Below are 17,022 nucleotides of genomic sequence, written 5' to 3'. Positions count from 1 at the left end.
TTGTGTCAAGAGTGTACTCAGTCTGAGGCAGTCACTTGTCAAGAGTAATGCTAGTAGTATAGTGCTTTTACAAAAGTAAACAAATGCTGGAAACAATCTCTAAATGTAATAGCAAGAAACTGAAATACTTTGTAACTAAATCATTCACTTAAGAAACTACAACAATCATCAGTCAAGGCTGCAGTAATGATAACTCTTTCCTTTGTAAACTGATGCAAACGAAAAGCAATCAAAGAGAATATCTCCAATCTGGGAACCAAACAGCAATAATCAATGTTCGCTACAGTTGTAGATCATTCTGTTAATGCCAAAGAAAATACTGAAATGACAATTCAATTAATAGAAAAAGGAACAACAACTAATCTATTGCAAATATTGAATAGCAAAGCTTAACTTACATGAATGAATTAAGCAGCAATCATAATCTAAAGGAATTGAGCATCAATCTTTAGCTAGTAAATGAATTGAACAACAAACCAAGAATGGAACAGCAAGCTTAAGTAAATCTACGAAATATTGAACAACAAACTAAATCAAATGTAAACACACAACGAATCTAGAATGATGGAATCAGTAATCTAAGTTTAGTATAATAAATGTTAACCACAGTTATAAGGGAACAGTAATTGCAGTTGCAATGGAACGATAATCTAAATGAACAACAATCACAATTATAGGTAAACTGTAGCTAAATGAAGGACAATACCAATGTATAAATGAACAACAATGTTACTCTGTAAATGAACAGTAATGCCAATCTATAAATGAACAACAATGTTACACAGTAATGTCAATCTGTAAATGAGTGACAATGCGATATGATTTCAGAATGAACAACATAACATTTCAGCTGCAAATGATAATCTTACTATTCAAATACGAATTAAATATAACAGAGCCAGTAAATGAAATGTCAAGGAACAACAGATTACTGAATGAAGCAAGGAAAGAAAACCGAACCACACATGACTTGTAATTGGAAAATAGTGATAAAGGAAGCAAGTGATCCACTAGGGCCATGCCCTTAGCCACCAGGGACGCACTGCTGCGGTTACTCCAGAATCAAAGATGGAAAAACAACGAAGTTTATGTATTAATCATAAAAACAGAGTTACAGTAATTGCTCTTTAAAGAGAGTCGATGATCAAAGTTCAGATTGGAACAACAAATTCTATCAATCAACAACAATCCGCCCCTTGGGCTAGCAGCACTGCCCCTTTTTATAGTGGCCAGGCAGAAATACCAAAAATACAGATAGTTTCAAGGTAGTGATCCCTTAGGATCAAAGGATCCCGAGGGATTCACCATATCGTTATTCTTCAGTTATCTCTTCGTCCTCTTGTGCTGATGTGGCGTTTCTTCTTCCTTCTCCTGGCCCATGTGCTCTGATCTCGATTGCCTCGTCTGGATGCGGTTTCCCGTCAAAGGGACAACAGTTGGTTTTGCCTTGTCTTTTCCTCCAAAATGGCGATCTTCCATTCTCTTCATTTTCTGCATAGAAAAAGGAAATAATTAGTCATTTTACATGCAATAATTAGTCATTTTATGTTAATCACAAATCTCTTTAACTTTACCATAATCCTTCATCATATGCCCATCTTTGAATATAAAGAAGTTATGAATTAAAGGAAAAGATAAGGAAATAAGTGGCAATTACATACCTTTTCTAATGCTCAACAATAAGCCTTTAGGGCTTATTGATCTTTGCAAAGGAAAAGTTAAAGTGTAAAACCGACATCACAACCATCTCAGGGTGTGGAAACTTGGTTCCTGCATCCCCCCATACTGCTTTGGGTGAAACTTCAGTCCGCGCTTCGCGGACTGATGCCGAAAGGGCCAATAGTGTAGGGATTTGCTTGGCTGACTAATGCTGAACCTCGGTCAAGGCCCATCAAGCCAACACTAACCTACCTAGAAGACATCCTTCGAAGACATCATTGAAGTCTCTTTAAATATATTGAAAGCCTCAAGATAGTTGAAGACATCATCAAGAGAAGGGAAGATCCTTGATTGAAAAGTAAGTATCATATTGTTTCTCTATGTATGAATCTAAAGGTCTTATGGGTTCTATTTTAAAGGAAAGAAATAAGCTTGTTGGCTCAATGAATTACCTACTATGGAAGAAAAGGAATGACCTGACACTTACAAAACATGATGTAATGGAATATGTCCTTAGTGAAATCATTGAACCTAACAAAGATAGGACTCAATAACTAGAAAAATACAAGAAAGGAGAAGTAATGGCACAAAGGATCATTATTGAATATATTAAGGATCATCTAGTTCCCTTTGTTGCTACTTTGAAAAATTCTAAGGCTATGTATGACAAGCTAGTGAGCTTTTACTCTATAAATACATTGAGATAAAAGATGTCTTTGAGGAATATAAAAAATGAACAAGTGAAAGGATGAGGACATGGCCTCATTTCTAATGAAGATATTTCAAATAAGAGATTAGTTGTAGGGGCTTGAGGAGACAATTTCGGATTCTGAAATGACCATATGTATACTAAATGATTTTCCAGCATAATGGAGCAGTTTTGCAACAAGCATCTACTCTAAGAAAGACTCAATTCCTTTTGATGAGTTGTGGGCTCAACGCATCCTATAAGAGACTAGGATCAAGGAAAAGGATGATATTAAATCTAATGAGCAGTCTCAAGCCTTTATTGCGAGAACCAAGAAGCTAAAGAAGGAAATTTTTGGGAAATCCAAGAAGAAGAAAGACATTTCCAAGGTGTAATGCTGTGGATGCAATGAATTTGCACACTTTAAGAGGGACTATCCAAACAAGCATAAAAACAAAATAAAGGAAAGAAGTGAAGCTCACACAAATGAAGAGTTGGGAGAACCTAATAAGAAGCCAAAGATGTCAAAGATATTAATATTGAAGAAGGCATCCCCCCTATCAAGTTCTTTAGGAAGATGGTCTTTCCTTTAGAATAACATACATTTTTGTTGCTCTAGGAAAATCTTGGTTTTGTAAATGCATAGCATCATAGATAGAAACATGTGATAGTAACATATTTAGAGTCTACTTGTTTGAGTTACTTTGTAGAAGTTATCTAGCCTTTCAAGATTGAGATGGTTGGACCATTTTTCATATTAGTATTCATCTAGGCATTCTAAGATATTATTATTTTGCTAAGATGGATCATCACGATCTTGGAAGAACCATTATTTTGGAAGGTTCTTGGAAGAAGCATTTTAACAAATATCTGTATAGATTCCATATAGTATGGAAGAAATAATCTTAAGGGATGAATGAATGCAATTAGTCAAGTTGCAGGCTCATTATAGGACATATAACTAGATGATTAAATAACAACATAGGAATGCATATTGAAAGTAAATCTTAGATAAGATTCATATTTACATAATATTGGGATACGCTTAATATGATTATGTGATTTCTAAAGGAATAATTTGACTTACTCAAGAATGGATAAAGAATTAATACTTTCTCTAGATTATGTAGAATAATGATTAACATCCATTATAGTCTCCAGAATAAAATTGTAACTTGGTAATTGAGTTGAATCCTTAAGAAATCTGATGCATAAAGGAAGACTCATGTGGATATGGATCATGATGATGTTGAAGTTGTAATGAGAAGGTCACTATGATGAGCTAAGTCTAATATTTATGTTATTGGTTATCTGGTTAACATATTGTTTTGTTACCAGGAAGGATATTGTAGGAATGTATGAAGGGGGTTGAAACAATCTCAACGTATGATACTTGAAAATTATGAAGTCAAGATGTTTTAATCTTGAGATTAAAAGGTAGCAGTGTGAGAAAATAACCTAAAGGTCAATCAAGGAGATCAACTTCATAAGGAAGCTATGATCAACTTGAAGAATATAATGCCTTTATTGTCGATGAAGAGGTGAAAGTGATGTGCAAGATTGATGACCTAGATCTTGTCACAAGATTGAAGAAAGAAGATGGCTCCATGATACCTTGGAAGTAAGTAGGATTAATATAATGAGATGTGAAGAAAAGAGACAACGATGCAAATGAAAAGAATTGGTAGCTGATACTATTATGGAAACACATTATAAGGCTTGTGGTATTAACTTCCCAAATAAAAAGGAAGTTTGGAATCTCCTATATATTTGAGAGGGAGTAAAGGAGTCTCATTTAATAGGAGAAATAATATGTTCCCTGGTCAAGAGGGAATAAAGTTATCCTCTATAGGAGAGAGGAAGTGATGTTGGACATCACATGTGTTTCCTCTTCTTCATGTGTCATGCACTTGACTGAGAATAACAACTATAAGTCTAAGTGAAGGCCTTGAAGAGAGGATGGTGGATTATTGGGTAAGCATATAAGACTGGTACTCCTTGAGGATTAGGAATCCAAGATAGGGAATTGGTCTTGTGGACCAACACTCTTTGAGGATTGGGCATGATATCCAAGAAAAGAGTGCTAAAATAGGACCGATATTATTTGAGGATTAGGAATCCAAGAAAATAATAGTCCTAAAAGGACATACCTTGTGAACATCTGGATGGGGTACATGCCTTGAGAGGTAGTGTGGTATCCACATAAAGCCTCCCAACATTGTGCTATGATCTTCTAGAAAGATAGAGCTTGTTAGTCAAGGCCTTACTATGTTGAAAATGGTGGTTATGATGATGATGCTCAAAGATGGCTTACCAATCCAACTCTTCTTATGATAACTCTTCAGTTTGAGAATGATGTTGTACTAGTGGTACAATTATGAATACCTCCCTAGTTAAGAGGGAGTGTTGGAAATGTAACTAGTTTCAGTCTTCATAATTGTTATTGTACTCGTTTCAATATATATCTTCTGCAACAAACAAAAGAAGAAAATAAAAAGTTATTATTTTAAAGCATGTGTTTCACGCTCTGTACTGATGGTCTTCTACGTAAAAGCATGTTCTTCATGCTTCTAGGGTTTGTTAGGTCATACTGTCATGAGTCAAGAGAGTCAATGTCATGTTTGTAAGACCCTTCCGGGCAAGATGTGCCTTGAAAAACAATTTATTTTTGATTCTAGAAAGTCCTGGAAGCCTCCTAGCACAAGTTGGCTCTGATAGAGACAAGTCGGCCCAAAAAGGGGTATTCAACCCACACAAAAGAGTATAAATAGAAGCACTTCAACCTCATTTCAGAACTCATCACTCACAAGTTCGATCTACAATAAGAAGAGAAAATGACAAGGAGAAGAAGGAAAAAACCTAGCGAAGGAAAGAAGATTAGTTTTGGGCATCTTTCTCTCTCACATGCAAGTTTCTGGAGCAATTTTAGGGGCTGAAATTTCTGCAATGACTGTAGGTCCAAAATTATGTTGCAGAGAGGCCAAAATTCCACTGCAGGGGGTCAAAATTATGAGATTGGTGCAGTTCAAAAAGGGTTTTTCTCCGACTAATTTGGTTTAGCCTTGACCTATATGGAAGGTCTCTTTTAAGGGATGAATTAGTACTGGAGGGATGACTTGGTCTTGGGTTTGGGTCTTTTTCGTTTCATTTGAAGCAAATTATATAAGAAGAGAAGAGTTTTTTTTTGGGTTTCCCCTTGGAGGAGTTTTTCCCTGGCTTGGAGCCTAATATATGTGTCCATTGTTATTTTTGTTTTGATCTTGATACTTGTTTGATGAAAGCATCTAATGAAGAAACATAAGAAAATAAATAAAATTCACAAGAAAATATTAATGAATAAGGAAAATATGAGTTAATAGCTGCCACATTGCATTTTCCAACAGGGGTGAATCAATATTATGGCCAATTTTAACAATTATTAACAATATCTAATATTTTAATTTGTTCAACAACCAATTATGTAAACAACATGTAGAAACATATAGAAAAGTTAGATGTAGATGGAAACCCATAAAGGGAGAAAACCACCAAAATTATGTTTGAATATTGTTTTGGGTTGCAACCTACTATTACATCAACTTTTTTTTCTCCAACTAGAAGAAGACACCCATCCCCTGAATTTAAAAGCACCCACTTGAAAGAAGCACCAAATCCTTGATATTTATAGGCTCCAAACTAAAGGAAGCACCAAATCCCTAATATTTTACAGGCCCCAACATAAAGGAAACACCAAATCCCTATTTTTTTCTATAGGAAACAACATGAAGGAAGAACCAACTCCCTAATATTTTACAGGCACCAACCTAAAGGATACACCAACCCCCTAATGCACAAGCACCAATAAGCTTGAGGCACCAACCTCCTAAATTTGTTTGCAGACATCGACCTGCTGGAGGCACCAACCCTTAAATTTGTTTGCAGACACCGACCTGCTGGAGGCACCAAACCCCAATATTTACACTGTGGATCCCCCTTTGATAACATTTTCAAACTAGACCCATTCATTTAGTCATAAAAGGAAATACTTTAACATTATGATACAAAAGTTCCTTCTTAGCAATCTACAACCTTAGCTATGATCTTTGCAATTTAGTTCTCTGACCTATAACAACTGCAACTTAATGTATCTATGAAATTACTAATAGTGACCCTTAATAGGCATGACTCTTTCTCTATTTATTCTAACCTTTGCAGTAATACTCCTATTCTAATTCATTTGACATCAATAACACCTTAGTGCTAGACAAAAACACAAGATATTATGTCAACAAAAAATTATAAGCTCAACTTTATTTATAGATAGTAGCCAATCTTTATGTAGACTTCATTTTGGTAGACAAACTTGAACAAAAATTCCAGCATAGGCTGCACATCCTCTTCAACCTTCATCCCTTGTGTAGTGTGTCATTTAAGGATAGCGTGAATATAACCTATTCACCAAAATAAATAGAAATCTAACCCTGTCACAAAGAAAAAATAAAAGGGAAATTTGGCCCTGTCACAAAGCCCTATAACTTTCTATTCTCTACATACGATATCTTCAATTCAATTCAAGGGAACATACAAAATTTTCAGTGATCCACACTTCATCACCTTTGGACATATATTTATAGTTCATGATTTATGGTGCAATGGCTTGTACAAGGATGACAAGAGAATTTTACTACCCAAGGTAATTTAATAACCATGGGTTTTCATCCCTGATAAATTCGATGTTGAACCCATGGTTTACACTTTGAATTTTAACATATTGTGCTCATAGGATCAAGGCCACAAGTCATGGTTCCAATCACACTTTCCATTTGGGGCTTATTTCCTCGACTCATAGGACCATGTCGCACAACCATGCCCTTAACTGTCAGAGGGAAATTTTTTGTTGACATGATGCTATCATCATGGTGATACTATCATTCTACATGCAACCCTTTGGTGGTGCCATGTGTTACCCATAACCGACCCACTTGGCCACCCAAAAACACCATATACAAGTCACATGTGTCACCCTTCTGTATGGCCACACGTTATTTTCCATGTCATCTTGATGAGTCACCTACCATATCAGTGCTAGTTGGACTCCCACTTGTCCCCTGTCATTTGTCTCCCGTGCCATGTGTCTTGCCTTGTTGGCATCCACCTATATCAAAACCACTTTGCAAAACAACATGCATTGCCCCACCTCTAGTGGTATTTTAATTCTTTTGGAGGGGCCCTGGAGTCCACCACAACTATTTATTGACATGTCAAAAACCCTCCTATTAATGTGGCATGAATCCCAAATGTGGACCTCCCCTCCTATTAACCCTTGACACAATAGGGGGTGTCCCAGTATCAACAAGCATTGTTGGTTCATGGGCCGTAACCTAATCAAAGGTGATCGGTCATTGAAAGATGTGTGCCATTTAATTCATCATAAAGCTTAATTCCCACACATCTTCAAGATTTGCCAATTGTTGTAACTCGTTTGAAATTCTATGTGTTGTACATGTTAAATATAATTGTAAAAGAAAAAAATCAAATAATGAAAAGAGAAAAGGAAAAAATGTGAAAGTCTTCTTGTTATTTGATTAAACTAAAGTTACTTTGTTTATCAAAATTATTTTTTAATACCAATATCTTGTCACTATAAAGTTTCTTGTAATAAATAAAGATAGATGGTGGGACCCTGCGGCGGCAGTCAGAAATGTTAAAGTGTGGGAAAGTTGGTGGTAAATGAAAGGAAAAGGAGATGGGACCCACCTGATGAAGAAAAACCGACGACACAACTAAGTTGAAGGATAACATGAGAAATTCCCTAGCAAAGACTTTTATCGGATATGTTGACTTTTGGATGAATGGTGTAGATTTACTACGGAGGCACTACTTAGGAGTTAGTCCCATACAAAGAAGTCCCCCCATAATGACGTCAGCAAGCGAGCCAGTTCATTTTGATTTTATTCGCCTTGTCATACTTCTTTGTCCAACTGTCCTCCGAACTCTCAAATCCCTCATTAAATTCAACCATTTTCCCCACGATAGAATTTAATGCCATTTTCCCTCGTATATTTTATCATTTTGCTGTAAAACCTTTTTTGACTTTTTGCTCAATACATTGTCTTGTTGCTCGCTATTGAGAAATTCAAAGTGCAGCTCATGTCTGAGTCAACCTTGTCACCAATACCAGGTATTTCTATCATAACCAATCATTTTATCCTTTAAAAATGGCTAAGAAAACTGTTTTAGCCGGTTACTCTTCTCACTTTTCGCTCATGGAAACTGAAAGAGATATCTTTGATGTTTCTTTCCGTGTTAACCATCATGAATTCTACCAAAATTTCCAGTTAAACTAGTATAATTCCCCAATTTATGCTATAATGGTAAAATCTAGTGTGTTGGCAACCTTTTTCCCTCAAACATATCTATTTCCTGAATTTATTCATTGGCTAGTTTCAACAATGTATCCTCAAAGGTGCTTTATGATAAATAAGTTAGGATAAAGTGTTTTTCAGGTGTCCTCTCTCTTGATTCAGCAAGCACTGTGTTATCCTTCTATAGAGTCTTACTTGTATTTTTCTAAAGAATCATTGACTGCCTATTTTTAAGATTTATCCGAACCAAAATGTGTTGTGATTCTCTTGTATTTGATGACTGATGGAAAATAGTTCCCTATAGATTCCACTCATTTTCCCTTGGATATCTTTGCTGAAGATGTAAAAACCAATTCTTCAGGTCTTGGTCAGAATTTTAGGGAAAGAAGACATTATAGTAATTGACAAAGAAGTTTTAGGAATGTTTGTTGTAATGATGAAACCTCGAGCTGTATTGGATATACAAACATATTGGGAAAAAGTAATTAATGTCCAGTTCATGAATTTCACTCTTATAGGTTGTTTTAGGTTTCCTTCTCTTGTGACCTATCTATTCTTGTATTCCAATTTTGATAAATTCATGCATCTAGGGTTGAATATCATGGACACTCTCAAGCATAAACAATCAGTATTTTTTGGACTGATGTAGTAAGAATCAATCATAAAAATGAGGGTCTGCCCTATTTTGCATCCTCTTTCCTTTTAGTTGTGTATTCAATCATAAATAGTTCACCCACACCATATTTACTACCTAAAGCTCAATCTTTCCTTCAAGTGAGTAAAGATGTAAAGGTTGGAGATTGGTTTTCTTTCCAGGATCATGTTGAAATAAGATTGTATGGAGCTGAGGTTGAGCCTTACAGATTACCAACTTTTGTTCCTATGAGAATGTTTTCTCTGGAATTCATTAGGAAGAGTCTAAATGTGGATCAGGTACATTTTGTACCTACAAAGAAGGGACTCCTTTTTAAGTTGCCTATGACTGTTGGACCATTCATTGTGAATACTAGGCAAGCAGTAGATGAAGTCCAAAAATTGTTAGAAGGAATGAATTTATTGCTGGAGGAGAAATGGGCTTATGATCCATATCATATAATTTAAAATAGAAGAATAGAGAATGGCTATGCTCCTTTTGTGCATGAATCAAAACTAGAAATAGAGAAGATGGCAAGTGGAGGACAATCAACTCCCTTAGAAATATAGAAATTGAGACCCCTCTTGCTACTGAAAAGAACCTGAAAAGAGGTAGGTCAGAGGTAGTTGATCTAGAGGAAGAGAAAGACAGAGAAACAAAAATGGAAAAGATCTCTGAAGAGACTAGTACATCAACAGCTCCTAGTATACAATTGCAGTTGGGGGAAACTTTTTATACTCCTTCTGCTCTAGTTTCAAGAGAACCTTCTCAAGGTTCAGTTTCCATGATTAAACAAATGTTTTTGCAGGTGGAATAAAGAAACAAGAAGATTAGAGAAAACATGGAGTCATAATCAAAAGCTCAGGTATCTTCTGAATATCTGACAAGGCTACTATCAGCTATGGGTCTAGAGAAAAGTCAGCGGAATTTTTCTCTCTCATCCATCAACAATGTCAGTGACATCTGCAATAGGGTTCAAGACTGTTAATTTAATAGTAGATGCAAAGAAGATTCCATTACCTGATAAGATTAATTTACATATGCAGACTAGTCAATTAATCTTCCATGATTTATATAAATCTGCTTCAATTGCTTCTAAAGTTGAAAATATGTTAGAGAAAGTGGTAAACCAGCTGAAGTTGGAGAAAGCAAATTCCAGATCTCTTAATACCTAACATGAAGAGTTGAAAAAGATAATTGTCAAGATTGGTGTGAATCGAAGGCAGGTCTGTAGTTCAGAAGTTACTGTAGAGTGCTGAGATAGAAATTTAAGTCTTGAAGAAGAAATTGAAATTGCCCTCAACAAACCATCCCATGGCTTCAGAGGTTGCACGGGTTGAAAAAAAGAAAGAGTTACTTGTCCAAGAGCTTCTATAAAGAGATGAAGAAATAATGAAGTTGAAAGAGATGAATCTTTATTTACAAGAATAGATTGATTCACATGTATTCAAGACTGTAGTGGCAACAGATTCAGATGATCCTATTGAGAAACTGACTCAAGTTAGGACTAAATTGCACATTGCTAAAAATGAGTTGAATAAGAAGCAAACAGATTTGGACAATGCTGTGAAAATTATCAAGGAAACTGAGCATGAGCTGTTTATGACCAAGGAGACTGCAGAAAATTATAGAAGGGATTTCCAGGCTGCTCAACAAGAAATTAAATAATTAAAGGAGAAAGTGAAAGGAAACATGTCTCTAGTACAAGCAAGAGAAATCTTGTGGAATGAAATAATTAATACAGTAAAGAGTGTCTGGAAATTCCTGGTTATCATTGAATAGGAAACAGTTTTTTCCAAAGATTTAGAAGAAGTAATGCTCAGTAATAAACAGAATTTGCAGAATAGAGCCCAATTTTCTATGAAATTGATTGTCTTCTTAAACTCAAAGTCTACATAGGAAATTAAGGAGTTTGGAATAGAAGACATGACTAAACATGTGATAGAAATAAACAAAATGATATTGAAAAATGCTAACAGAAAAGAAGCAGAGAAGAAATTGATGGAAATTAAGGAAGAAGTGATGAAGTTTGATATCAATTTTGATAAAAGAACAAGGGCTGGTTTTCCATCCTGTTGGGATCAACAAAACAATTTGTTATCCTGGGAACTTTATGAAACATTATTGGTGGAAGAAAAAAGTAAGATTAATTCTACACATGAAAAGACTGCAGTATTAAAGGGAGCTACAATTGTCAATTATCTTCATAAAGATTTTCAACTTGTTTGGATGATGAAAATACTTTTTATTGAGAAGCCTACATACAACAGAATCACATATTTCAGGATAGCACATGTTAAATTTATAAATTCCCCAAGTACAAGTATAGAAATATAGATGAAGACCAAGGAATGGATGTCACCACAAGCTGCTGTTACAAAAGCATGACCCTCTACTACTTCGCAATCTCAGATTTATTTAGGATGAAATGTTTACTTTTAGAAGTTATTATATTTTTTAAGTCATGTAATTTTTATGTTTCAATGTAATGTTCGAATAGTTGGGTAGTTAGGAGGTTGATAGTTTTGATAACTGTCTTTTGAAAGTTTGTATAAATGTACTTTAGTAAGATGAAAAATGGTTCCAGATTTTTGCATACCTTAGAGAGGACCACTTTTGCACTTTGATCTTCACTTGAATGATGAATAAATATTTTTAGTGATTCTAGAAATTTTTGGGTATGATTTGTTTTGATTGTGTCATATTATGTACGTATTTCTTCATTGAAAGAATTGAAGCAACCTATTCTTTATTTACAGTTAATGGTTATAATTTTCTGTAAATTTAGAGGTTAAAAAATCCTTAAACAATGCTCTTCTTTCAAAATTTCCATTTCTCTCAAACACACTTTCCTTTAAGTTTATGGTAAAATATTTTGTGCAAACAACCTTTTATTTTGAAGCTTTCACCAACGCTTCTCACAAATTTCAATTCATTTGTATCCAACAGTTAAAGGCCATTTGAAGTTATGTTCCATGTATTGAAGGTTAAAATTTAATATTCTAGGGTTTGCAAAATGATGAGACAAACAAACAATCATTTTGTAATATTTAATGAATGTCTTGGGCACTAATTTATACTCAGTGAGGAATCGTCTCCCAAGGTACAACACCAACCATTGATTCACTCAACTTGCATGGTCAATATTGAATGTGATAACACATCATCTCATAGCTCCAAAAAAAGTGAAAATTTGTGTTAGTTGTCATCTTTTCATTAGAAGTGGGACTGCAACTCATTCATGTATCGAGAGTCACCACAAGGGAAATCGACCTGATAATAAACATGATCTATCAATGAATCAACTCGATAAATGAGAAATTTCACAATTGTTATCTTTCTATTATTGGGACCAGGATGTTAGGTATTGCAAGGAGTTGGTAATAAGGATTGCATCATGGTCTGATGCCTAGAGAAATTAGCACCCTAATCAAGTTCCTGGGAACTATATCTCATCTCCCTCTGATTAGGAGTCAAGTCCAACATATTATCATTCCATCGCTTGCTGCCCATTACTACTTTCCTCAGTTTGATATTGCACTTTGGTTCCATGACAATCCTTCTGGAACCAAGAGGCTTTAGGAACCATGACTAATATTCAACTGAATATTTGTTCTCATCGCTTGGGAGTTAGGAAAAGTGACATATACCATTGGAAAGGTCTTGGAGAGGGGTATCCAACTAAGGAATGGGCATGTTATTTTGAGAAAATTACTTGCAGGCAAACTACCTTCAAAGATAGTCTACTTATCCAACAACCAACTGACACCATAAGAATCATGCATGACACCTCAAAAAGCTCCTCGTAAAAGTGACATCACTTGTCATTAATGACAACACTTAATATCAATGACTAAACTTGACATAAATGACAACCACTGCCAACTTTCTCAACCCTTTAATCCATTTTCTGAGAAGTCAACATTGTTGGTTTAGGAAAAGGAGCATGGTTTTTTCTATATTTATCAACGACCATTTTTCTAATGACCACATTTTTACTTCAACTTTCCTTGCTATACCGCACCATGCTCTAAAGAGTTAGGTTCAAAGTTACACACCTCATGTTGGATGATTTCCCTTAAAGTTCCCATAAATAGATATAATAAGTATCATATGAAATATGATTTACTTTGAGACTCAACTTTTGGAATTTTTGAATGTGCTTTGAATTTTTTTTTTTTTTTGAAGATTTACCAATTGACTAAAGATTGTGTTGCTCTTAAAATCCTCATAATGTGTTATCAATTCCTTTGTAAAAATGGACCAATACATAACATAATCCTTTTTAATTTCACAAATCCATTTATACCATACATGTTGGTTTTCTTCTAAAAACATGGATGCAACCTAACCCTATGAGATGAGGCACCAAAGACTTATGGGCCCTAACAGGGTAAGTTGGAACATCAATTTCTTAGGATTGTAAATTTGGCATATGAAATCTATTTGGAACACACAATATCCCATTGAAAAGGTATCTCTGAGAAATACATTTTTTTTACTCTCATAAGAAATAAATTAATATTGTTGGCCCATTTCCAAAAAAAAGTTTAGGGCCTCAAAGCAAATTCGGAAGTTCAAGAACTAAAAACTGTAGAAAAACTAGCAAACTAGAAAACTGTGTTGTGTGATAGTGAAATAAGTGGCTAGCCACCAATATCTACTTGGGTTTGTCCTCCCCCCTTATGAAGCAATGGTATCCATTACATTGGGTGCCTCCATGAGATGGGGAAAATTCTGTTGAACTTGGTCCTTGGTGACCCACTTTCCTTGGTGTGAGAGCTAGCCTAATTTGACAACTCTTTATAGTTGGATCCTATGTTAGCAAGTGCTCTTAATTTTCATGTCCATGATTTGATCAATTATGGCCCATTCAATTCAATCTAGGTTTATCTCTATTGGTGCCAACCACTCTACAATTTTTGATATGTCCAAGAATGGTGGAACATATGGCTAAAGGAATTCCGCATTGAACACTGGGTGCATACCAAGGAAGGGGGGGGTACTTAACTCAAAAGGGTTGTCACCCACAACCTTGGTGATGGTGTAAGGTCCATATCGTAGTGGCCTAAGCTTCTGATGGACCCCCACATGGCATTCCTTTTACAAATGTAACCAGACCTTGTCTCCCACTTGAAACTTATGTGGCACCTGGTGTTGATCATGGCGTTGTTTGTACTTAGTGTTGGAATTTTGAAAGACATCATGAACTTGTTTGAGGATGTGCTAAATCCATTCAATAAAATTGGTAGCTTTTTTGCCTTCAGATTGAACGTGTGAAGGTTCTTCTTGTGTATTTGCAAGGGGTAGTGCGACATCAATGGGATCCAATGGTTGAAATCCTAGGTCCATGTGAAAGGGGCTATGGCTAGTTGAGCTATGGAGATGTTTGTTGTAGCTTGGAAATATTGGCATTGATGTCAAATCAAGTTGGTTGATTAATGTCGATGAATGTTATTGATGTCATTGAGCACATTAGTGATAATTTATGTTGAATGGAAAGTGTACATAATTGTTGAATGTTGAATATAAAGGGTTGAAAGTGTTGTGAAGTGCAAAGGCTATGCTAATCAATGTGAAGGCTAAACATTGAGAAAAAAGCTGAAATGCATATATTTCATATATTTCTTTGAATATAAAATGTAGATAATACAAATATGATTTGTCTCTTGTAATTATTACTGAATGAGCTGTTAGGTCATCTCTATTTTATATTACAAATAATTTTCAGAACTGAAAATGAAAAGACAAGCTTGTGAGCAATTTTTGGAAGTCCAAGAGACTATGATTCATCTCATATTCCTCCAAAGAATACAAATAGCCAAGAGGGATTTCTTATAAAATATACAATGTGGAATGAAAAAGGATGATCTTCTTTTTGAGTGGAAGGAGTTTCCGTTAGAGAATTGATGAGCAATAGCAAAAGAGGAAAAGAGTGAAAATAAGAAGTAGTTCAATAGAAAACTTGACAACATAATTGTATATGAGGTAACCAAGATTTGTGACTTGATGTTGTGATTGATAAATTTATGTTCTTTTCTATGTTGTAGCTTGAAAAAGAACAAGTTGTATCCTATTGAGGTAGGAGCCTCCTGTGGGTTGTAGCCTGAAGAAAATTTGTGGGAGTTGGAGCCTCCTTTGAGGTAGGAGCCTACAAAAATATGATGTAATAAGGAGTAGCAACTTGCTTTCACATCACTTTCAGCCTAAAATTCGTGGTTTTCTCCTTTTGGGTTCTCCACTTATATCTAGTGCCTTCATGTGTTTAATTCTTGCGTGTTGTGTGAATGATTTGAATTCATGGTAAACAAATTTGCAAACATCTCTCCTTGAAATCCACAAAAGGAATTCAATATCTATTGAGAGAAAACATAAATCATTAACTGCATAAGAAGAAGATTAATTTGAGAAAAAATAAACAATTTAAACTATTGATTCACCCCTCCCCTCTTAGTAGTTTCCAATCATAAATATCAATTGGTATTAGAGTGAGGTTCCTTCAGTAGTAGTCAAACAAATGGAAGGAGGTCCTAAGTCAGTAAAATGACTAGTCAAGAAGGATGCTCAACAAATAAGGCCCCTCTATTTATTGGTACAAACTATGCCTTTTGGAAAGTAAGAACCAAGACATATTTAATGTCTCTAGGAATAGAAGTCTGGTTTGTTGTGTTGACGGGGTATGAAGAACCAAAGGAAACAACTAGTGACAAAGATGCCAAACTGAATTTTATAGCTAATGAAAAAGTTATGAATGTTGGAAATAATACTGAGAGGGGGGGTGAATCAGTATTATCAGATTAATAAAACTTTTCAAATACTCTGAAACATATACGCCACTTCAGTTAAGTGAACCAGCGTGTACACGCTACTGTGTCTAAAGAAACCAGCGTATAACCAGGAAACTTATGATTCAGTTAGTTTATCTTCAGTAAATGCATCAGGACATTATTAACCATATTAAAAGTAAACAGATGCAGTATAACAGATCATCACACAAAAGCCACACACATGAACACCATGATATAAGGTGGAAACCCAATGTGGGTGAAAACCACCTGCTGCAAGTTGTCTCTATCTTTCTTTAATAAGAGCTTCAGTTTACAATCTTTTGTACTGGTGCAGCCTTATACCAGTACACAGGCTACAACCTGCAGAGGGCTACAACCCTCTCTCGTTCTCCAAACTTCCTTGGAAGGGAGCTCCAACCCCCTTTGCTCTTGTACTAGCTAAGATACTAGTACGTAGGTGCAGGCCTACAATATTCTTTCCTTCAGGTACCACTTTTCATACATTTTCAGACTGGATATTCCTGAAGCACAACATTACAATCTGAAGACCACAATTCATTCAAATTTCATAGTAGATTACAAAACAACCAATACTTGCATCAACAATCTCTGAATCACTGAACCACTGATACCCTGTCAAACCCAGTCACCAGAACACAGAGCAGACTACAAAACACTGCAATAACAGTCAGACCCAACTGCAAACCCAAAAATCAAGCTTCAAAAGATATACGCTACTTCAATGAGAGAAACCCGCGTATACACGCTCTTTTAATGAAGACAACCTGCGTACAGATCTAAAAATAAATTCTCTCAACTTGCAGCTGTACCAGACATTAGTTAGATCCAGAACATAACATTGCGTCAGTGTGCAGATCTAGAGATACGAATAATCACCCATATCATAAT

This window comes from Pinus tabuliformis, chromosome X (assembly GCF_031772625.1).
Source record: "Pinus tabuliformis cultivar Carrire ecotype Pingquan chromosome X, CPIR1, whole genome shotgun sequence".
NCBI classification, from domain to species: domain Eukaryota; kingdom Viridiplantae; phylum Streptophyta; class Pinopsida; order Pinales; family Pinaceae; genus Pinus; species Pinus tabuliformis.
Note: the sequence above shows the minus strand (reverse complement) of the source record.